Source organism: Echinops telfairi, unplaced genomic scaffold (assembly GCF_000313985.2).
Source record: "Echinops telfairi isolate 266 unplaced genomic scaffold, ASM31398v2 ScPeMD7_6;HRSCAF=24_1, whole genome shotgun sequence".
Lineage (NCBI taxonomy): Eukaryota > Metazoa > Chordata > Mammalia > Afrosoricida > Tenrecidae > Echinops > Echinops telfairi.
Genome location: NW_022103903.1, coordinates 10,761,944 through 10,785,910, shown reverse-complemented (window position 1 = coordinate 10,785,910; position 23,967 = coordinate 10,761,944).

The following is a 23,967-nucleotide window of genomic DNA, read 5'->3' as shown; positions in this document are numbered from 1 at the left end:
CTTTAATACATTTTAATTCAATTCACTTAGTTCCTCGTCTATAACCTTATGAGAAAAGTTCATTTTATGGATGAGAACACCAAAGCACAGAGAGAAATAATCATTTGTTCCTGGTCACAGAGCTAGTAGGTGATGGAACTAAGATTTAAACCCAGGCATTCTGGTTCCCATAGTCCATTCTTAGTCCGATTACAGAAAATTACTTTCAAACTAAACCCTTGGACATTTTCCACACATGCCTCTCCAACCCCCACTCCCCACCCCCATCCCAGGCTCTCTGCAACCCGTTCCATCAGCCTTTTGTTGTACCACTCACCCGAGATGGCTTTTGTCACCTATGATCCTCATGTTGGAAAAACCCATAACGAATTCCCAATCTTCATCTGCAAACACTATTTGACAGAATCAATCACTCCTTCATATTTTACGTTGCTTCTATGGATTCCTCACTCTCCAATACCTATGGCTGCTCTTGCTCGTGCCCTTCATAAGGCAGAATCTGACGCTTAAAGGTGTAAGGGCTGTGTCCTGGAACTGCTTCTGTCTCTGAGAACTTCCTCACCAACTTCATTAAGTACTGTGGCATGAAACACTTTATTTTTCTTAAAATGAATATTTACAAATGCATATTTCCAGCTCAAGGTTTTTCTCTATAAGTAATTTAGTAATCTATATATTAGATCCTGAATTTCCTGACATCAAAAGATTTGCCAAATAATTTGGGGGGGGTGTTATATTTCATGATTTAATATTCCTTTGTGCTAATATTAATATACTACTGCTATGCATATTAAAATATGTTGTTAGCTGTTTTCTACTGGGTTCCGATTCACAGCCACCCTCTGGACAACAGAATAAAAACACAGAGTGTCCTGCCTCATCCTCACAATTGTTTTTATGCTTAAGTTCATTGTTAAAGTCACTGTGTCCATCTGCCTGTTTGTTTGTTTTGCTAATCCTCTACTTAACTAAATATGGTGTCCTCCTTTTCCAGAGACTGGTCTCTACAGGGACATATATCATGCTCAAGTATGTGAGATAAATTCCCATCACCCTGGTTTGTAAGGCACATCCTTGTTGCACTTCTTCTAAGACATATTTGTTTGTTTTCCTGCCAGTGCATCATACTTTACAAATTCTTCATTAACATCATAATTTAAGGGCATAAAGTATTTTTGACCTTCCTTATACCTGGTCTAACATTCATATTTATATGAGATATTTGAAAAGATACAGGCCAGGTGCATCTTAATCTTCAAAGTGACATATTTGCTCTTTAATACTTTAAAGAGGACTTGTGTAGTGAATTTGCCCAATGAAATATGTCATTTGATTTCTTGACTGCTAAGAGCTATAATCTAATATGGCCTGATACAGTAAAAATTCTGAGGGGAAAAAACAGTTTGATATTGGCTAAAACAAATCATAAAACTGGTGCAATTTAAAGGGTTTTTTGTTTATCCCCTGGCACTAAAATTTTTAAAATGCTCTTGAGAGAGGGATATTGGGCCAATGTAGACTAACTATGTATCACAAGACCTGAATTATGCATTTGTACAGAACAAATCTTTTTGTGCCTAGGTGGTATTTACTCAAACAATGCGAGTTTGTTGTCAGGGAAAATTTACAATAATAATCACTGAGTTAAAAAAAAATCCCTGAGAATGCCAATCAAAGGTTTGCCGGAATAATAAATATCTTAATACATCATATGTAATAAGTCAATGATTTTGTTGTTTTTTAAATTTTGTATCAGGTGCTAATTGATGACATCCATTGAGTTCAAAGTATCATTTTTATTTTGTTGACTAATAATATATTTAGCTTCCTGTGCTTGTCCAGTTTTTATCTCTTCTCCACACTATAGTCAAAGAAAGCATTAAAGAAATCTAATCACGTTATCTTCTGATTTAATGGTTCTCATTGCTTAAAGCAGCATACCCGTCCCAGTGTCACTGTGCTAAGAATAAATGCAGAACTCCTTATCGCAGTCTAGGAGGAGGTTGGAAACTACTGACCTTCTAAACGCTCACCGTTCTCCACATCTTCTTCCCGCTACACTCCACGCAAGCTTGCCTCGAGGTTTCCTCACATTTGCCCTACTTCTTGCAGGTCAAGGTCCTTATCATATACTGTTCTTCCAACTTGGAGATTATAGTCAACATCTCTGTATGTTCAATATGTCATCCTGTGTCATTTTCTCAGAAAAACTAAAATCTTGTGAAGCGAAATTAAGTCCCTTTTGGTTCTTCTATCCATTCCTCTATGAACTCTCACCAACGGATTGATTGGATCATGCAAATAGGGTGGTGAAACACTGATCGAGGATTGATCAGTTTTGCCACATCCTTGAATATAAGAGTATCATCTAAGAAGTGTCAGGTACATAACTGTCATTTTGCTACTCAGTGATCAAAGACATTTGCTGAGCAAATTAATATCTACTCCAGGAATTTAGATCATTGAAACTTTAAAAATATACAGTTCACTGCAGAAATCCACTGCTTATGATCAATTTCAATGTAAGTTATTATAATAAAATGTATTGGAATCTTTAGTGATGATGATTACAGGAGTGAGAGATAGTTAATCAATATGGCACTTCTAGCCATAATTCCCTATGTGATGTATTATAATTCTGGAATCTATTTCTGTGGCTATAATCCTTTTTTGGAAGTAGTTCTTTGGTGTGGTAATGATTAAAGATGGGTTTATATCTCAATTTTAGTAGAGGGTGTGCACCAATGAACACCTTTTTTTTCCCCTTGGGGCTAGAGTCTGCTCTATCAAAGCTATTCCTTTGTGGGTAAGTGCCATCTTCAAAGCACAGAGAGAAATCCCAGGATCATTGAGCAAGTAGAACATGCTCAAGACCTGTGTTAGGCTGGTTTGTCTAAAAAGAAAAAAAATCAAAAGCATATATGTATATATATAAAGAGCTTCATATCAAGTATTAATTTTACATCAAAAAAAGCATGCCAGCCCAGTGCTACTCAAGTTCCTAAAGCTGATGAAAGTTGGGCCTTCTTCAGACTCACAAAGATACAGGCTAATGATGTGGCAAGCAAGATGTAAAAAGAGCACCGGCTGGTGGATGCAGAGTTGGGTGGATTATAGGTTGGTAAAAACATAGCAGGACCCTGACAGCAATCACGTTCATGCAACTCACACGAGGCCAGCCCTGGAGGAAGACAGAGGCCTGGCAAGCAGGGAGGTAGAGAGACAGAGAGAAATTCCCATTGTCTTCCTTATAAAAAGGCCAGACCTCCCAGGAGGTATCATCAGGTTGCTCTCCACCCCATCACAAATGCAAGTTGATAGAAAATCACCTACCACAAGATCTCTGTCTAAAGTGGTGGAGGTTGAAACGAGGAACCAGAGTTTGCAGCAAAGAGACTATGGGGCAGAGCAAAGGATCCTGGCAGAAACGAGAGATTAAGACAAGGAAACCATGAGATAAAATAAGAGCAGTTCCGAGATTAGACTGACTTCATGAGAAACATATACCAGCAATATCTCGAAGCAGAGTCTTTGATGAAGTGAAAATATTGGCTCGTCTTTTCCCCTCAACCCTTCAGCGAGGGGGTGTCCAGTTTCCTACAGATGGGCTTTGAGTCTCCACTCTGCACTCACCCACCTTTACAATGATTATTTTTTGTTCTTTGATGCTTAATACCTGATTCCTTTAACAGCTCGTAGTCACACATGCTGCTGTGCTTCTTCCATGTGGGCTTTGTTGCTTCTGAGCTAGTTGGCCGCTTGTTTATCTTCAAGCCTTTAAGACCCCAGATGCTATATTTTTTGATAGCCTAGCACCACCAGCTTTCTTCACCACCTTTGCTTATGCACACGTTTGTCTTCAGTGATTGTATCAGGAAGGTGGGCACCCGCTGATCTGATTTTTAGTTCTTTGATGTCTGATAACTGGTCCCTTCTGCAATTTGTGGTCAGACAGACTGGTGTGCTACTTCCATGTGGGCTTTGATGCTTCTGAGATAGATGGCTGGTTGTTTATCTTCAAGCCTTTAAGATCCCAGACGCTATATCATTTGATAGCCGGGCACCATTAGCTCTCTTCATCACATTTGCTTATGCACACGTTTGTCTTCAGTGGTTGTGTCAGTAAAGCAGGCACCCACTGATATGATTTTCAGTTCTTTGATGTCTGATAACTGATCCCTTCTACACCTCATGAACAGACAGCCTGGTGTGCTTCTTACATGTGGGCTTTGATGCTTCTCAGCTAGATGGCCACTTGTTTGTCTTCAAAACTTTAAGACCCCAGACGTTATATCTTTTGGTATCTGGGCACCATCAGCTTTCTTCACCACCTTTGCTTATGTTCACATTTTTCTTCAGCCATTGTGTCAGTAAGGTGTACATCCTGGAATGCCAATTTAATAGAACAACGTGTTCTTGCAATGAGTAAATGCTTGAGTGGAGGCCCAATGTCCATCTGCTGCCCTAATATTAAACCTGTAAATAAATGCTCGTAGATCTGTTTCCTCATACTCTTATATAAATACATTTACATATGTACATTCCAGTCTTAAAACCTCCATAAAAACCCTTTGTCCCCTAGTTCTTTCCTCTATTTCCCTTTACTTTCCTCTTGTCCCACTATCATGCTCAGCTTTCATTTGGGTTTCAGTGATTTCTCTCAGTTACATTGCCCTTGCTGAATCCCTACCAGGCCTCTCACACCCTCTTTGCCACTGTTTTTGTTTCACTTGTTGCTCCCCTGTCTCTGGGTTGGTCAGCACCACCTCCTTACCCCTGCCTCTCCCTCTCCCGTGTCCCCCCGGAACCATTGGTCCCATTGTTTTCTCCTCCAGACTGTTCATCCAGTCTATCTTATCTAGATAGGTCTGTAGTGATAATAATATGCATCAAAAACAAAGCCATAGCAAGATAGGCGATCAGTGAGAACACAGCAATGGCAACAAAAAAGGAAACCAATTACTCATAGAAGAATAAATTAATTAAAAGAAACAATTTTAAAACAGAAAGAAAAACTTGTAAATAGATCAAGGTCTGATTCTTGATCTCTAGGCATGCCCTTCAATCAGGACCGATGGGGTACCATGCTCTGGCCCAGAGTCTGTCCTTTGTACTCCCTCAGGGGCTCATTGCTCTGCTCCTATGGTTGCTGTGCCGCACACTTTTAGTGGTTTGCCTTGGTGTCTCAGGATCAGTCTGGGCCAGTCCCGACACTGAGTCTCCAGTGTTATCCCCTTTAGAGCCCGGGGCCATCAAGGGACGGCATGTCTCGTGGTGGGATCAGCCATATTGTCCACTCTGTCCATTGGCTGTTCAGAGGGGGGATGTCGTCCTCCAGGCCTGGTGGGTCAGGATGCTATCTCTTCCTCCCCCTAAGTGCTCCCATTTGCTCTGATCAGACATGCTCCTCTCCCCTGGCTGCAGCTTCAGTGCAGTCCTCTCAAGTAAATGCTTCTGGGGGGAGGGGCAGTTGTCCCCGTAGCTGGCAAGGGAGCTGAGCCCTCAGGCCCCTCCACTGGCTCCCTGCTCCTTGTCAACAAGCTGCATTCATCTGGCACTGACTTTAAATCTGGACCCTCTTTCCCTGTGGAGACGCAAACAATACTCTTCCCTTGGGTGGGTCAGTGCCCTATTCCTCTGTCACATATCTTTTTTTTTTCTTTTCCTTTCCCCCTTCCTCCTCACCCCCTTTGTGGTTGGCCACCCTATGTACCCTTGAATTTGGTCTGGCACCTGCCATACTACCTGGACCTTACCCCTAGGGTGTTTGTATACTACAGTAGCTTTTTCCCTGTGCCGCTTTTGCATTTACCTTTCTGTTCTTTCTTTTTCATATATATATATACAGTATAAACTTACCTCAGTGGACTCATGTTATACTTGTCCTTTAGTGCTTGGCTTACTTCGCTTAGCATTATTTCCTCCAGTTCTTCCCATGTGGTGATATGCTTCATGCATTCATTGCTTCTTTTTAGTGATCCATAGTACTCCATTGTATGTATGTACCACAGTTTTTTAATCCATTCATCTGTTGATGGAAATTTGGGTTGCTTCCAACTCCTTGCGATTGTGAACTGTGCCGCAATGAATATTGAACACAGATGTCTGGCTATGGTTTGTTTCTTGCCTCTTCTGGGTATATGCCCAGTAGGGGGACTGCTGGGTCATATGGTAACTCAATTTCCATCTGTTTGGGAAATCGCCAAATCAATTTCTATAGTGGCTGTACATAGCTACAGGTCCACCAGCAGTGGATGAGAGTTTCTGTCTCACCACAGCCCTTCCCACACTTGTTGCTTTCTGATTTTTTGAATTGGGCTATCTTTGAGGGTGACAGGTGGTATCTCATAGTTGTTTTGATTTGTATTCTCTTATGACTAATGATGAGGAACATTTTCTCATATGTTTATTGGTCATTTGGATTTCAGACTCTGTGAAACTTCTGTTCAGGTGTTTTTCCCACCTCCTCAGTGGGCAGTTAATTTTTCTCTTATTGTGAGCTTGCAAGGTATTGCAGATTTTAGTAATAAGGCCTTTGTCTGATGTGTCATTGCTAAAGATGTTTTCCCAGTTGGTGGACTCTCTTATTACTCTCTTTGTGAATTCTTTCGATGTACACAGGTGTCTTATCTTCAGTATGTCCCACTCATCTATTTGTGACTCCTCTTATGTTTGTATCCTTTCCTGTTTCTGATAGCCGATGTATTCCCTGTGCCAAGGTTCTCAGGTTTGTCCCAATTCCCTTATTAATGGCCCTAATTGTTTGGGGTTTTATCTCCAGGTTTGTGATGTACCTTGAGCTTATTCTTGTAATCTGCATACCTTTTAAGACGGTGTGATAGGTAGGTGTGTTGTGCCAACCTGGCCAATGAACACATGTGAGATTAATAGAAGGGTGGAGAAAGAAAAGGCTCAGTGAGCCTCACCTTTCTTGTCTCTTGGTCTTTGGTGATCAGACCAATGTGCAGCTGCCTTAGCTGGTTCTCTGCATCAACTTGCAAGCCAAAATACCTGTGGGACACCTACTCCATGGACTGTGTCACTGTAGTTTGAAGTTCCTTCAAGACCTGCTTCGCCACGCTATTGGAGTATACATCGCTTGAGCTGGGGACTCTCAGACCCTGTCATCTGGCTGTTTGTTGGTGACCTGCCTTGCTGTTTGCTGCCTGTGGCTGGATTGCCTGAATTGCTCTACAGAGGTTTCAGCTGTCTGCTTCCTTGACTTGCACCGGGCAGCCCTCAAGACTTGAAGGACTGCCAGTGCGTTAGCTATCTCATGATAGTTGTACTGAGCTATTTGTACTGCTCTATAGACTAATTAGCTATTTATTTTGTATGTTGTATATATATATAAAATCATAAGTGTCCTGATTTTATTTCTCTGGAGAACCTCGTCTAAATAGAAGGCCAATAATACATTCACAATCTTTTATAAGCAAAGTTTTAAAACACTTGCCTAAAATAATAAGGAACTGAGATAGATTCTTTTTTTAATTGCCATTAAGCCATTAAGCCAGCTTCAACTCATAGTGCTCACACTCAACAAAACAAAACACTGCCTGTATATGTGCCAACCTCACAATTGTTATGTTGGAACTTGTTGTTGCATCTACTATATCAATCTGTAAGGTAGTCGAGAGGCTCCAGAGACCAAATCAGTTGAATTAGAACAAACAGGCTTTAACAGGGAGAAAAACCCAGCCTGGGCGAAGTCCCACAGTCCACAACATCTGGGTTGGGGGAGTCGCATTGCAGGCTACAGGGCTTCTGCTTATATGGACAGGTATGTCAGGGTTTCTGGAATGTAAGACGTCTTCCTGGTGCCGGTTGCAGAGTGGTGGACAAGAACAAATCGGTCACTGAGCCAAACTGGCCATGCTGGGTGCAGAATGGAGGGTCGAGAGCAAAGTGGGCACTGAGCCAAACGGGCCATGCCGGTGCCGGGTGCAGAGCAGCGGATTGAGAACAAAGCAGGGCATTAGCCATCTCTGGTCAGCTCCACAGGTATGTGTGGGAGATTCAAGGCCACTTGCTGCTAGTTGTTTCAGCTAGCTCTGTTCAGCTCTGCATGGGTGGGGGAGACTCAAGGTCACTTGTTGCTAGAAGCCAGCCTGGTATTGATCCAGCCATACACAATCCATCTTGGTAGTGATCTTCCTGTTTTTCACTGCCCCTCTACCAAGCATGATGTCCTCTCCCAGGACTAGTCTCTCATAGTTACATATCCAAAGTACATGAGATAAACTTTCATCATCCTCCATTCTTTTTCTTTTTTTTAATCATTTTATTGGGACCTTTTATACAACTCTTATCACAATCCATACATACATAAATTGTATAAAGCACATTTGTACATTCATTACTCTCAACATTCTTAAAGCATTTGTTCTCCACATAAGCCCCTGGAATCAGTTCCTCATTTTTTCACCCTCTCCCTGTGTTCCCCCCTCCCTCATAAACACTTGATAGTTTATAAATTATTATTTTGTCATATCTTACACTGTCTGACATCTCCCTTCACCCACGTTTCTGTTGTCCGTCCCCGGAGAGGAGTTTATATATAGATCCTTGTAATCAGTTACCCCTTTCTACCCCACCCTCCTGGTATTGCCACTCTCACCACTGGTCCTGAAGGAATCCATCTTGGATTGCCTGTGTTTCCAGTTCCTATCTGTACCAGTGTATATCCTCTGGTCTAGCCAGATTTGTAAGGTAGAATTGGGATCATGAGTGTGTGTGTGTGTGTGTGTGTGTGTGTGTGTGTGTGTGTTGGGGGGGCGGCAAGGAAGCATTTAGGAACTACAGGAAAGTTGTCCTGACTGGCTCATCTAAAGAGCATTCAGATTGTACTTCATCCAAGAATTATCTGATTTTGAAAAGAGTCTTAAATCCTTTAATGGAGAAAGAAGAATCATTGTCTTCAATAAGCAGTGTTGAGAAAATGGTATTTTCACATGCAGAAAAACATAAAAGAGAATCCATATCTCATGTCATAAATAAAAACACACTCAAGTGGACTAAGGGCCTAAGTGTGAAAAATTAAAACCAAAAAATTATTAGAAGAAATATAGGGGAAATGCTGTTGGGCCTAGATTTAACATAGATTGTTGACTATAATAATAAAAACACAAATAGTAAAAAATAAATGTTTTTTTAGAACACATAAAGAATAAAATACTTAGTTCATCAACAGACATTATCAAAAAGGATATTGGGAGATTATTTTCAGAAACTATATATCTTATAAACTGTGCTCTAATAATAAAAGTATTTATACAACTCCAACAATTCAAGAAAAGGAAGCTGTAACTCAATCATAAATGTGCAAACAAATAGCTATTTCACCAGCAGGACATTCTAAGGCCACTAACCACATGGAGAGATGCTCAACATCATTGGTTACAAGAAGGATTCAAATCAAAACCACAATGAAATGCCACCTTGTTTTCACTAGAATGGCTCATCGCAGCATGATTGTTCAAGTATTCAGAAGCAAAAGTGTCACCTGGAGGGCGAAGTGCTCTCAATGCAAGTCATGGCGTTTTTAATCGTTTCATCGGCATTCCAAGGATGACAGTAAATAATACAGACTAAAGAGGAACCAGTAAATTTAGATTATTGTGCTGGTAAAGAATATTGAATATACCAGGGACTGTCAGAAGAACAAAAACAGAAATTGTCTTAGAGGAATTAAAGTTGGAATGTATCTTAGAGGAGAAGATGATGAGATTGTCTCACGTACTTTGTGTATGGCATCAGGAGTGACCAGTCCCTGGAGAAGGACATGTTTCCTGCTAAAGTACAGGGTCATCAGGAAATAAGATCCCTAATGAGATGGACAGACACAGAAGCTGCAACACTGACCTCAAACATACCAAGGATTGTGAGGATGACACAGAATTGGGCAATATTTCATTCCATTGTCCACAGAATCATTATGAGTTTAAGTCATTCTGATGGTATCTTACAACAACATGATGACTAAAATTTGTAAAGCAAAATATAAAATGACAAACGTTAGTGAGAATGTGAGGAAACTGGAACCTTTACTCAATGCTGGTGAGGACGTTAAATGATGTAACCATTTGGGAGAACAGTGTGGTGGTTTCTCAAAAAGACTAAAAGTTGAACTACCATATGATTTAGCAATCCCATTCTTAGGTACATACCAAAAAGGCTTGAAAATATTGACATAGATATGTCTACAACAATGTTCACTGCAGCACCATTAAAAATAGCCAAAGAGGCACAGCTAAATTTCCATTAATGCACGAAGGGATAAATAAAATGTGATGAATATGCACAATAGAGTACTTCAAAGTCAGGAGGAGAAAAGAATTCCTGATTCATGCTAAATTATGTTGGAGCTTAAAGACATTGCGCTGAGTAAAATAAACAATCACAGAAGGAAAGATAACCTCACATATAAAAAGATAAGAACAGGTCAATGTATAGACATCAAAGTTAATTAGCGGAGACATGGAAGAAAGAATAAGTCAGCTTATAGCCTGCTGAGTTTCAGTTCAAAGGGATTGAAAAAGTGCATCTATTGCATAAAATTGCACAGCTGATTAATATATTAGCTCTCAATAAGTTGCACACCCACAAAAAGCTGAATTAGTGAAAGTGTGTAGCAACATTAGATTACAAACATACATATGTGTATAATATATATTAAATATTATATTGTATAATATATGTATGTATATTATATAACATATAATGTGTATATATGTATGTTATATACATATTTATATAGCTATATAGACAATGTATGTATCTATCTCTATAAATATCTGTCTCTAACTCATCTATATCTATAACAATAAAAGAGATGCTAAAAGCAACCAAACACCTCAAGGGAATTGGTTCCTTGGTTTGAATGGTTAGGGTGATTATTTCATGGGACATTCTAGGTAATTGACCTAATAGTATAGTTAGTACATCAGTTCTACTTCTTGGTTCATTGCATAGTTGCTTAGATCTTAAAAGCTTCCAATTGGCCACCTGTGGCAGTTACATAATCCCCTGTCAACTTGCAAATCGGTGGAGTCTAGACTGTCAATTAGGTTGCAGCTTGATGAACTCATTTGGAGTTGCCATGGGGATTAAATAGCTCACTGGAGGTGGGACACACTTTCTGCTGCAGATTCCTGTTGACAAGCCAGATGGTGCTACAGTGATTGAGTCAGAGCCCTGGAGCTGGAGAAGCAACGTGGAGACTCACACCAGCGCTGAGATTCTTCTACCACCACTGCATCCACAAGACTTTCCACACACTGGCCTGTGATCTTCCTGCATTCTGCATCATTTCATGTGTTGTGTCAATCTGAAGAGGAATTTACAGACTGGCATCAGACATATGGGTTAATATCGGACTTATGGACTTGATCTGGACTGGGATGAGATGTTTTCTCAATATATTATTAGTCTTTGATATAAAGCTCATTCTTATACACATATGAATCTCCCTGGATTTATTTCTCTAGCCAACCCAGACTTAAACACTATTCAAGGCACAATGTGTCTTTATTTATTTGGAGCAACAGAGAGAGTAGAGACTGAAATAGACGGAGGAGTGGAATTTGTGACTAATTGCCTTCATGAACACCTTCCTCCTTGGCCATAAGAGAAAAAAACTAGATGATAACTGGATGCTGTCACTGAATATTTTGATCACAGATTTTATAGAAAAATCCTGCTGAAAAGGGGGAAGATGCAAAAGAGGCTTTCAGGTTCTCGTGGAATCCCGAATTTCTGGAGCCGTGGAGGCTAGACAAGTCCCTGAAATTATTACCCTAAGATAAACTTTAAACCTTACACACGCACACAAATTCCCCTGACGTCCTCCTAAAACCTAAGACTGCTTCCTTTTAAAAATAAAGAATATTTGCCTTGAGCGTTTATGCTTTTTTCAGATTTATCTATATGGGGTCATTCTGACAATAGAAAAGCAAATATTTACGTAGAAATCTTAGAAGTCAGTGATTTTATGTTAATGAGGGAAAAATAACTGCAAGAAAAAATCAAAGTGATAATTGTTGCACAATTTGAAGAATATAATCAATGTTAGTTAATGTACATGTGGAAACTTGCATTGGTGCATGGTTTTACTGTATTATTCTCAACAATAACTGTGTTGGGCCAGGTTAACTAGAGAAACAAAGCCAGTGATACTCATATATGTGCAATAAAGAACTTTACATAAGTAAGTAATTATACATCAAGGAAATATCCTAGCTCAGTCCAACTTAAGGCCATAAGTCCCTCTTCAGACTCACACAGTCACATGCAATGATGCAGAATGTAGGAATATCACAGACAGGTGTCTGCAAAGTCTTGTGGATCCAAGGGCAATGGTAACCTCACAAGGCTCTGGCAAGCCACCAGGGTCAGCCAGCAGGAAGGTGAAGGCAGAGAGACAGAGAGAGCGCCTGGCCCTAGAGAGCTATGTATCTTGGTCCCATCTCCACTTGAGGTTATCAGAATGTGACCTGACAGGATAAACTTCACCTCTACACCTTTATAGATCTTCAAGGTGACATGAAATTATTTAACTACCACAGTAACATCAACAAAATGAATGAAATACATGAACTTCCAAAGGTTGGAACAGTGGATTTTGGAAAACTAAAAATAGTGTAAGTGGTGAAGATTTATAGAAAAAAACAGCAACAGCTTAGCAATAGCAGCATCTTTGCATTCATACTGTCTCCATAACATCAGCCCCAATCCTTACAGAGCATTGCCAGTGTAACCACTCCGAACTTCTAAAATTCACTTTAAAAGCTGAGCTTTTTGCCACGCTATCCTGGCACTATTTTTCCTAGATGCAAATTACTGGTTGATCACGGGTCAGTGTAATGAAATTCCTTGGTCCCTATTGTTTCACTAGTCCCATTTCTTTAGGCATGACATTTTATTGACCTTGAGGTTTTTTCAGAAATGCAGACAACATACTACTTTAGAAGTGCTTCTTGCTCAATAGAGCTGCACTGCCCGGTTATGGTGATCCCTAGCCATAGGCACTTCTCAAGCATCTGAGTGTGGCTTCTCTGAAATGTACTGCAAGTGTAAAATATACACTAGATTTTAAAGATAATATGAAAAAACATATACATATACACTTATCATTAACTTTTGTATTCATTATATGTGGAAAGGACAATCTTTTGGATAGCATAGATTAGATAAAGCATAATTAAAATTAATTTTGCCTATTTATCTTTTCATATTCTTAAGGCAGTTACTAGAAAATTTAAATTTTTTAAGGTGTCTTTCCATTGGAAGCACTAATGGAGACACTCACGCCTTTCTATGTGACTATCAAAAATTCCTTTTCAACTAGTGGCTGGTGAAGAAACCAAGGTGCCCAGCCATCAGAAAAGATAGCATCTGGAGTGTTAAAGGTTTGCCTTAAAGCAAGCAGTCATCTATGTGGAGTGTCAACTCAGTCTACGTGGAAGAAGCACACAAGCCTGTGTGATTCAAGGATTGTAAATAATAAACTCAAAATCCAAAAGAGGGAACATGCGGTTTGCAGAATGCTATGTATGAGAGTTCCCATATGGATTAAGCCTCCGTTGAATTCTCTCTGACCATCCTCCAGCGTGTGACCAGTCTTGCTATCATACAAAGAACATTGTAAAGTTGATTGTGGCAGGTGTAGTTCAGTATATATATATATAAAACAACTTATCATTTGATGTCCCTTTTGACCCATTTGAATTTGTTTCTGTTTTTAAAAATATTTCCTATTTTCATTTCTTTTTTTTTTTCAAATAATTTTGTTGGGGCTCATACAGCTCTTATCACAATCCATACATTCATCCATTGTGTCAAGCACATTTGTACATTTTGGATCACTTGTTGTTCCTTTGTCCCTGGGTTTGTTAACACCCACTTCCTTTTCCCTGCTTCCCCCTCTCCCATGTCCCCCAGAACTGTCAGTCCGTTGTTTTCTCCTCCAAATTATTTATCCTGCCTATCTTATCTACTTTCATTTCTATTGAACTTTTTTCTCTGTTTTGTTTGGTCACTGTTGTTGGATGTTGATGTTGTCGTTCTGTTTCTCATTTATGTTTTGTATGACTTTCTATAGAGACAGTCATTGGGTTAATAGTTAGCTAGGGGTATGGCAGAGGAAGTTGGGGTGAAATGGAGAGCTAGCAACAATATGTATGAGAAAAAAGAAAAATATTCTGAAATTTATTGTGGCACAACTCGTCTTAAGATGACTGAACTATTAAATTATATGGTATGTGGATTATATGCCATTAAATTTGTTTTTTTAATTATTTTCCCATATTTCTGACCTCTAAAACTTCTGGAAATCAGTTTTAAAAAATATGGTGCAGACAAGTTTGTCTACAAAATGTGACATACAGAAGTAGGCGGTTACTTACAGAGTAAATGAGTGCAGGTTTCTGCCCCTGATCTCTTTTGAGGAGTTCCATAACACAGGGCTATATTCCTTCATATACTCACCAATCTTGTATGAGCTGAGAATTCAGAATCTGATGTAACTTCTTTACTCTTGTCTGCAGAAGTACCCAGCTGTCATGGAATTCCAGAAGGAAAATATATTAATATTAAAGACAAATGATTAATAAAAAACACACGATTAGACTAAATATAATCTGTAAATAATTTTGTATTGTCTTTTCTAGTGAAAATAGAAAGTATATCTGAATCCAAGCTAAGCTAAAATGCTGGATTTATATATGCAATAAACATATTATATCTGGTTGTTTAAGGATCTTGGAGAATCCTGCATCTTTCTGCCATTAGCAGTAATGGCTACAACTAGACTTCTGAGGACCTGGCACACATGGAATTCTCCAGAAATTAAATATACATAAATAACATCTTTTAAAACCTTCTGTGGCTATTAGCTGGACTATGGGTACAGGTGTGCATCCACACATCAACTTTCTGATTGATTCAACTGCTTTAATCTCTAGCATGTTGTTCAAGGTCAGCAATTAACTAATCACAGAGTTTCAGCCTATCATCTAGAGAAATGACTTTTCACACTATTGTGTGATAATCATCACAATTATCCTCTTGCTTCACGATATTTAAGACTATGTCAGCAATTTTCCGATGTTATAATTTCCCTTAAAGGAATTCACTACAGGCACATTATTTTTAATGTTCAGCATTTCTTCAGTATTAGAATTGTCCAACTTAATTACACTTTCCCTGTCATGCAGTTGATGAACTAATAAGGTTTAATGTAATCATCTCATTAGTATCAGAAAATCTTTCAGCATCTTCAACTGCATTCTCATTTTGTAGTCTCTTCAATACCTTCACTTTCTGACCTATGGTATTGATACCCATTTCCTCTAAAGATTCTCTGTTTCTACATGGCATCTTTTGATATTATGTAGTGTAGTTAATTGTGAAGTCACAAAATAAGAAACAATAAAACTCAACAAACAGCATAATAACCTATGACGGAAAGGAATTGAGATACAGCTCACATCCTGTACTAGGTCAAATTATGCCACTGAAAGAGTTTTAGCTTAAAATATGTCAAACATATATACATTGTATACTTTTGCATACTTATAAATAAGTGATAAAACCTACTCACTGTCATCAAGTCAATTGCTATTCATAAAGATCATATAGGACTTAGCACAACGCACTCCTCCTTAGGATTTTGAGACTATAAAGCTTTAGGTGAGCAGACAAACTCATCTTTTCCCCGAGAATTACCTGGTAGATTTAAACTACAAATCTATCAGCTAACAGCCAAAGGCTTAACCCACTGCCCCACCAGGGTTCATCAGGGTTCAGGAAATGGTGGACCTGAAAAAAAGCCTTTCTGAAAATGCCAATAATCATGTACCGTATAGCATCTCTTCAGGCAATGCCCAATGCAATACGCATTCTGGTCTCAATCCCCATAAAACCTACTGTATTAAAAGCTCAAGAGACATACAAGTCTTCAAAAAGTTTGTGGAAAATGGAATTGAAATTTAAAAATAAAAACATAAAGTGTATTTCTAAATATAAGCTCTACCAAGGACAAAGATGTTTTAGAAATGAGAATACTGGCCATTTAATATATGTCTAAAAATAGGGCCCCAGGAATCTAATGACGTGTGTTTTACATGATTAGCAATATGCAAAGAAGTGAGTACCCTTTACAGATTTTCAAGATTAGGAAACAAGAAGAAGTCTAAGAACCAGTTAATGACTATTAGAGGGATGCCTACTGATTTTCCACTGAGAATCCCACACTGAGATAAATGAGCAGGACCATTGTGGTGATCGAGAAGAACTCTCTTGAAGCTTTCCTGCATGTTTTTTTCTGTTAATATTTTGATTAACTCCCTCTCAAAACACTCTCATGATAATCAGATATAATCATTTTTGGTCCTCTGTAAATTCAACAAGCAAAATGCCTTAAGCATGCCCTGACACTGTTATCATGAGAGCTAAATGTCTCCTGTATGTTTTTGCTTTAACTAGATCACTCCCACCTCTTGATAACCATTGTTCTGATCGTGCTTTGTCTGTGGGATCAAACTGGTAAACTTATGTTTCATCTCTTGTTATAATTCTTCCCAGAAATGCTTCAGGTTTTGAGCCTACTTACTTAAAAGTTCCCATTGAATGCTCTGTTCTTGTGTGCAGGTGATGTGGACAAAGCAGGTGGGTTTGGCAACCCATGGAGCAGAAAGTTTGCCCAGCTTTCATTTTTCATAGAGAATTGTGTAAACTGAATATTGGAGAATGAACAAGATTAATTTTTCTCCTCAAAAAATTCATGTGGTGGTCTGCGACTGTGGCCTACTTTTCCACCATTGTTTTGTCCTTTCTTAAAATGAACCATTTCCTTATACGCCACTGTTCTCTTTGGAGCATCATAAGATTTTCATTAAAATCCGTGATCTCACTCAAGCTTCACCATAAATTTAATGTTTGTTCTTTTTTTAAAATTCATTTTATTAGGGGCTCATACAATTCTTATCACAATCAATACATACATCAATTGTGTAAAGCACATGTGTGCATTCATTCTAGCAAAATTAATGTTTCTCTGATATGAGGTCTTTTTAAAGTCTGACCTTTCTCTGTGCCTCAAACTCAATCTTGTTCACAGCATAACGAGTTAGTACGAGTTAATTTGTTGCAAAGGAAACTAGAAATCCATGCAGTTTGTATTTTCCAGGAACTTTTGAAGAGATTTCTTAAAATTGTAGTCACAAATTGGTACTCCTTTGTGAAGCACACAAAACCATTCTTATTCATGTATTATTATTTTAAAGATGTTGTTGGAAGTGTTTCCTTAGTGCTTTTCATGCATGAAAAGATACTTTATATACTATGTACTAAGATAAATATTCAAAGCTCGCTAAAACTGTACCTACCTGTTCTTGACAGGCAAGAAGATTAGGGGTAATAGGGATTGTCTCCACCAATACCTATGCTAAAAGAAGATTAGGTGGCCTTGCCACAATAAAAGGGATTGAAAAAAAAATCAGGCCAACAAATGTTTTGAGAATGATGAGGGCAACAAACGTGCATATGTGCTTGACACAATGGATGTATGTATGGATTGTGATGAGAATTGTACGAGCCCCCAATAAAATAATTTTTTTTAAAGTGTATAACCTATCATTCCCCTAAGAGGAAGATCCAAAGCTGGGCATGCACAGATGAAAGTCCCCTGGGTATCCCCACTAGAAACCAGCAACACAATGTCATACGTGCACCTAAACTCGGCCTCTAAGAATAGCCAGTAACCCTCAACCATGCCCCCTCGCCCCTGTGGGGGTAGGAGGGGATAAAAAGCAGAACAGAAGGCACGATCACTCTTTCTGCCCTCTCTCTTGCTCTCCGTGCTCCTCGTTTGGTTCCTTGTCCTCCCTTTTCTGGCCATTTTCCACGTGGTTTATTGAGCTCCGAAGCAGCTAGAAATCTTGCACCGTCCTGGTGCGGCCTTGCACGCTTTCCAGGGCCAGTGTGTACTATCTGAGACTGCGTTATCTGAAATTTCCTCTTCCCTCATAAAAGTCACTTGGACTTACAAACGTGCTTCCGCCAAGTGAATTATTTCAGCATTGAAAAGCAAGAACTGGGGAAAACCATCTCAGAAAGCTAACAGTCCAACTTCCCACAAATTCAGTTTAAAGACAGTTTTAGGAATGGAACTTAGTCATAATCTAGGGACAGTCTGTATATATAATGTGATGTTCCAGGCATATTTAAATCATATGACATCCTCTTTCACAGAAGACATTTTGAACCTTAATTGACATGTGATTGTACTTTGCCATTCAAAAAACTCACCTTGAACCATAAGATTCAAATAATAAGTGAGTGTGGTAGTTACATAATCTGGTGTCAATTTGAGGATTGAGAGTGAAGGGGTGGAGTTTAGTTTATCAATCAGGTTGCAGCGTGATGACCTCCTTTGGAGGTGCTATGGAGATAAACAGTTTGTTGGAGGGGACACACACTCACTCCCTGCGAGACATCCCTGTGGAGAAGACACACGATGGAGCCAGACCTCTAGAGCCAGAGAAGCCTCGTGGAGACCCCTCCCAGCGCTGAGATGCTTCCACCACTACTGGATCCACAAGACTTCCCACCCACTGACCTGTGATATCCCTGCATTCGGTGTCATTACATGTGTTTTGTGAGTCTGAAGAGAACTTTATAGATTATTATTGGACATATGGGCTAATATCTGACTTATGGACTTAATCTGGACTGTGCTGGGATGTTTTCTCAATATTCAACTGCTCTTGTATATAAAGCTATTTGTTTGTGTGTTTTTTTAACCAAAGAGTTGCTTTATTTAAAGATATGATGTAACGTAAAGCTCTTTTTTATACACATATGAGTGTCCATGGATTTGTTTCTCTAGTGTACCCGACTAACACAGAGAGCTTGGTTTCACAGTCTACAAATATCAGTTATATTTGCTGACCGCTCTTACCTTTTACTTGGTTGTTAGCCTTTATTTTCTTTCTGCTTCTGTTAAACTCTCATAATACTTCTTTTATTTTACTTTTCTCAATCGACTTTTAAAAAATTTAAGAAAAAAACGGTTGTAACAGTCTTCCTCATTTCTACTAGTGATGACCTAACGATTCCTCTATGAATTACTGGAAAAGGGATGCTAAAATCTTCAACTATATTTGCATTTTGCCAGTTGTTAGGTGTGTGCTCATATAGAATTTTTATATCTTCTTGATTAATTGAGCCCTTTATCTTTATGAAGTGGCTATTTCAGATAAGGTTCTTTGTTTTGGGTCTACTGTGTCTGATAACAGTACAGCACCACATGCTTTTGTTGTTTGCCTAGGATTTTATCAGTTTGTCGATATCTAAATGTCTCCTTTAATGAGCATTAATTTATTTTGGGCTGTATTTTATCCAGTTAGTCCAACTCTATCTTTTGATTGGATGTGATTCATGTACCTTCTTGCTCTGTGTTTTTATTTTTTTAACTTGTACCCTAAGGCCTTGTTTCCTTGTTCTTCCTGTCTAGTCTTCTTTTGGAATGATTGACTACAATCATATGTTCTTTCGCCTTTATTGTTGCTTTGAATATTTTTATTTTATTAAATTTGGACCTCTCTCTAGGGATTCCAATACAAGTCTTTGATGTAACACATTCTACATCAGACTAATATTGAGCTTCACATATACTTCATGTATAAAGAAAAAATGTAATAAAAATATACTTCTATTAAAACCAGACCTTATCATTTATGCTGTTATTATCTTTTACTTTCCTTCTACTTCTGTTACAAACCTCATAATAAATTAGTACTGTTTTACTTTAGGCAATCCATTGTGTTTTCAGAGATTTAAGGAAATAACAGAAAATGCTGTTTTACATTTACTTAGACTCATTTTAGGAGTCTTGGTGACTTAATGGTTAAGCTTTGGGCTACTAACTGAAAGGTCAGCAGTTCAAAACCACCAGCCAATCCTCAGGAGAAAGATGGGACTTTCTAGTCCCATAAAGTTACAGTTTCAGAAACTCATCGAGGCAGTTGTAACATGTCCTATAGGATCAGTATAAGTCAGCATTGACTCAATGCCAATGAGTTTTGTTTTTGGAGTATTTATTTTGCACTTTTATATGCCTGCATTTAATGGGCATCATTTCCATGCAGCCTAAACAATTTCCTCTACAACCAACAAAATTCCATACCTTTTTATGGGAAAAATGTTTATATTTCCACCCTACTTTGGAAATATTTACAATGCATATACATTTCTATATTGATATGTTTTTGTTTTGTTTTGAATTATGCATTTTAAAGATACTATATCTGACCCCCATTTTTTCTAATAAAATCAAGTCACTTTTTAAAAAGTGTTTCCTTCCACATTCTCTGGATATTTTTAAATTTTTGTTCCTTTGCATCTGGATTTCAGCAGTTTGACTAAGGAATATTTGAGTATGGTTTTCTGTATATTTATCATTTTTATGAATGGCTGAATAGCTTACATATCTAGGTTTCTATTTATTATCAAATTTGGGGATAATTTTAAAGACGGTGTTTCTACTTATTTTCTTAGTCTTCCTCCTTCAGGGTCATTGTTGTTCTTGGTAGGTGCCATTGGCAGTTTCCATCTGAAACACCCCTACGCACGGCACAATGAAATACTTCCCTATCCTGAGCCGTCCTCACAATTGTTTCTATCCTTGAGACCATCCTTGAAGTCATTGTGTCAATTCTTCTTCTAGACAGCCTTCCAATTTTTGATGCCCCCTCTATTTTACTCTATGATGTCCTTTTTGGAAAAGGTCTCTTCTGACAACATGTCCAAAGTACATGACACAGAGTCTTACCATCATTGACTCTAAGTAGTACTCTGGCCTTGCTTCTTGCATGACAGATTGGCTTGTCCTTTTTGTAGTCCATGGAACTCTGAATATTCTTCTCCAGCATCACCATTCAAATAAATGCACAGGTTCTTTTCTGGTCATCCTTATTCAGTGTCTGAATTTCACATGCATATGAGGCCATGGAAAATACCATGACTTGGGTCAGGCACATCTTAGTCCTCAAGGTAACACCCTTGCTTTTCAGTACTCTAAAGAGTTCTTGTGCAAGTAAGATTGTGTCATTTGTAGATTGTGTCATTCGTACATCACAAATTGTTAATAAGCCTCTCTCCAATCCTGATGCTGTTTTCTTCTTCATATAATCCAGCATCTCTGATGATTTACTCAGCATACAGATTGCATCAGTATGGTCAGGGGACACAATCCTGTCACAGACCATTCCTGATTTTAATCCATGCAATCTTCCTTGTTGTGTTCCACCAACTGCCTCTTGATCCATGTACAAGTTCTGAATGAGTACAACTAAGTGTTCTGAAATTGACATTTGTATAAAGCCTATCCATAGTTCGTTTTTATCCACACAGTTGAATGCCTTGTCATAGTCAATAAAATACAAGTAGACATCTGTATGGTATTTTTCTTCTTTCAGCCAAGATCCATCTGACATTAGCACTGATAGCCCTTGTTCCATGTCCTTTTCCAAATCCAGCCTGGGCAACTCCCTGTAAATGTACTTCTGCAACCATTTTTTGCATCATCTTCAACAAAATTTTACTTTCATGTTGTATTGACGATATGGATCTATAATTTGAGTATTTTATGGAGTCACCTTTTTTAGGAATGGGTATAATTATGGATTTTTTCTAGTCAGTTGGCCACGATGCTCTCTTCCAAATAGCCTGGTATAGAAAGTGAGCACTTCAAGTGCTTCATCAGCTTGTTGAAACTCATTCATTGATATCCAATCAATTCCTGGAGCCATGTTTTTGGCTAACGCTTTCAGTGCAACTTGAATGTCTTTCTTCAATACCATTGATTCTGGCTCACATGCTACCTCTTGAGACATTTTTGGTACAGTGACTGTGTATTCTTTCCACCTTCTTTTTTAATGTTTACTCTATTGTTAAAAATTTTTCCCATAGGATATTTTAACAATGCAACTTGAGATTTGAACTTTTAATTAGATTCTTTCAGTTCAAGATATGCGTACTGAATTCTTCATTTTGGGTTTCCCAATTTTAGGTCTTTATGCATGTGGTGGGTTGGGTTGACTAGAGAAACAAATCTGGTGGCACTGGCACATGTGTAAAAAAGAGCTTTATATCAAGAAGTAATTATATATCAAAAAAACATCACATCCCAGTACAATCCAAGTCCATAAGTTCAATACTAGTCCATAAGCCCCTCTTCAGACTCACACAGTCACTTGCAATGATGTAGAATGCAGGAATTTCACAGGCTGGTGGGTGCAAAGCCTTGTGGATCCAATGGCAATAGACACCATCTTTAGGGCTCTTCAGAAACCAGGGTCAGCCAGCAAGAAGGTGTAGGCAGAGAAAGGGGAGGTTCTCAGGGCCCTCCTATGAGAGACCTTGCCCATAAGTAGGCACCATCAGGCTGTGACTTGATTGACAGACTGAATACCACTTGTACACTTTTACATATCTTCAAGTTGACATGAAATTAGGTAACAACCACAATACATTTCCATGTAATATTTTACTTTGTCTTCTCGGGATTCTATTTGGAATTTTCTATAAAGCTCCTTCATGTCATCATTTATTCCATGTGCCTCAGCTACTCTACAAGTAATAGTAAGCTTCAGAGTCTTTTTCTGACATCCATTATGATCTTTTCTTTATTTCTTGTCTTTTTAGTGACCCTTTGCTTACTTCCTGATTATGTTCTTCATGCTGTTCCATAGCTCATCAGGTCTTCGGTCAATGCATTAGTGTTCAATGCATCAGATCTGTTCCTGAGATGTATGCCGACTTTAGATGGGATATCCTCAAGGTTGCATTTTGGCTACCGTGGACTTGTTTTAATCTTATTCAGTTTTAACAGGAACTTACCAAAGAGCAATTAATGGTCTATCCTGTAATCAGCCCTTGGCCTGACGTTAGCTGCTGATATTGAGCTTCTAATCATCTCTTCTCATATATGTAGTTAACTTGATTTCCACCCATTTTACCTGGAGAAGTGCTCGTGTTTATTTGCCTTTTGTGTTGTTGACAAAAGGTATTTGCTAAGAGTAAGTCGTTAGTCTTGCAAAATTCTATCATGTGACCTCTAGCTTTATTGCCATTGCCAAGGCCAATTTTCCAACTGCGGTTCCTTCCTCTTTGTTCCCAATTTTTGCATTCCAATTGCCAGTGATGATCAAGACATCTTGAGTACATGTTTGATCAATATCAAACTGAAGATGTTGGTAGAATTCTTTAATTTCTTTATCATGAGCTTTTGTGGTTGGTGCATAAATTTGAATAATAGTATTGATTGGATTTCTATGAAGGCAGCTAGATATGATCCTATCATGGACAGCACTGTACTTCAAGATTGATTTTGCTGCGAGCTTTTTGACAATGCATGGAAGACCACTTCCCTTGATTATATTATTAATGACATGGTACATAATATGATTTTCTGATTAAAAATATCTGATTCCAGTCCATTTTATCTCACTAAAGTCTAGATACTGATCTCTATGCATTCCATTTCATTTGTGACTTCTAATTGTCCTAGATTCAAACTCCGTCCATTTCAAAGTCTGGTCACTAGCAGCTTTTTGCACCCATATCTCCTTGCCTTGAGTTGTGCCCCAACAGCAAATGAGATCCTGAAGGCGCCTCTCTCACAGGCGCTACTAAACTCACATCACAACTGTGGACTCCATTCTGAGAAAGCAGATTGTCCTCCATCGTATTTAGAATGCCCTCTGACCCAAAAGGTCTGTCTTAGGGCACTGTTTCTGAGGGTATTCTGCTTCCATTCATTAGGCCTTCACTATCTGGCCAGGTTAACCTGGACGCTCTGCTCAAACATTTCCATTTTAGGGGACCCAGCTGGCATTAGAAATGCCAGTGACATAGCTTCCAGCACCACAGCAATACACAAGCCACCCCAGTAGACAAACTAAC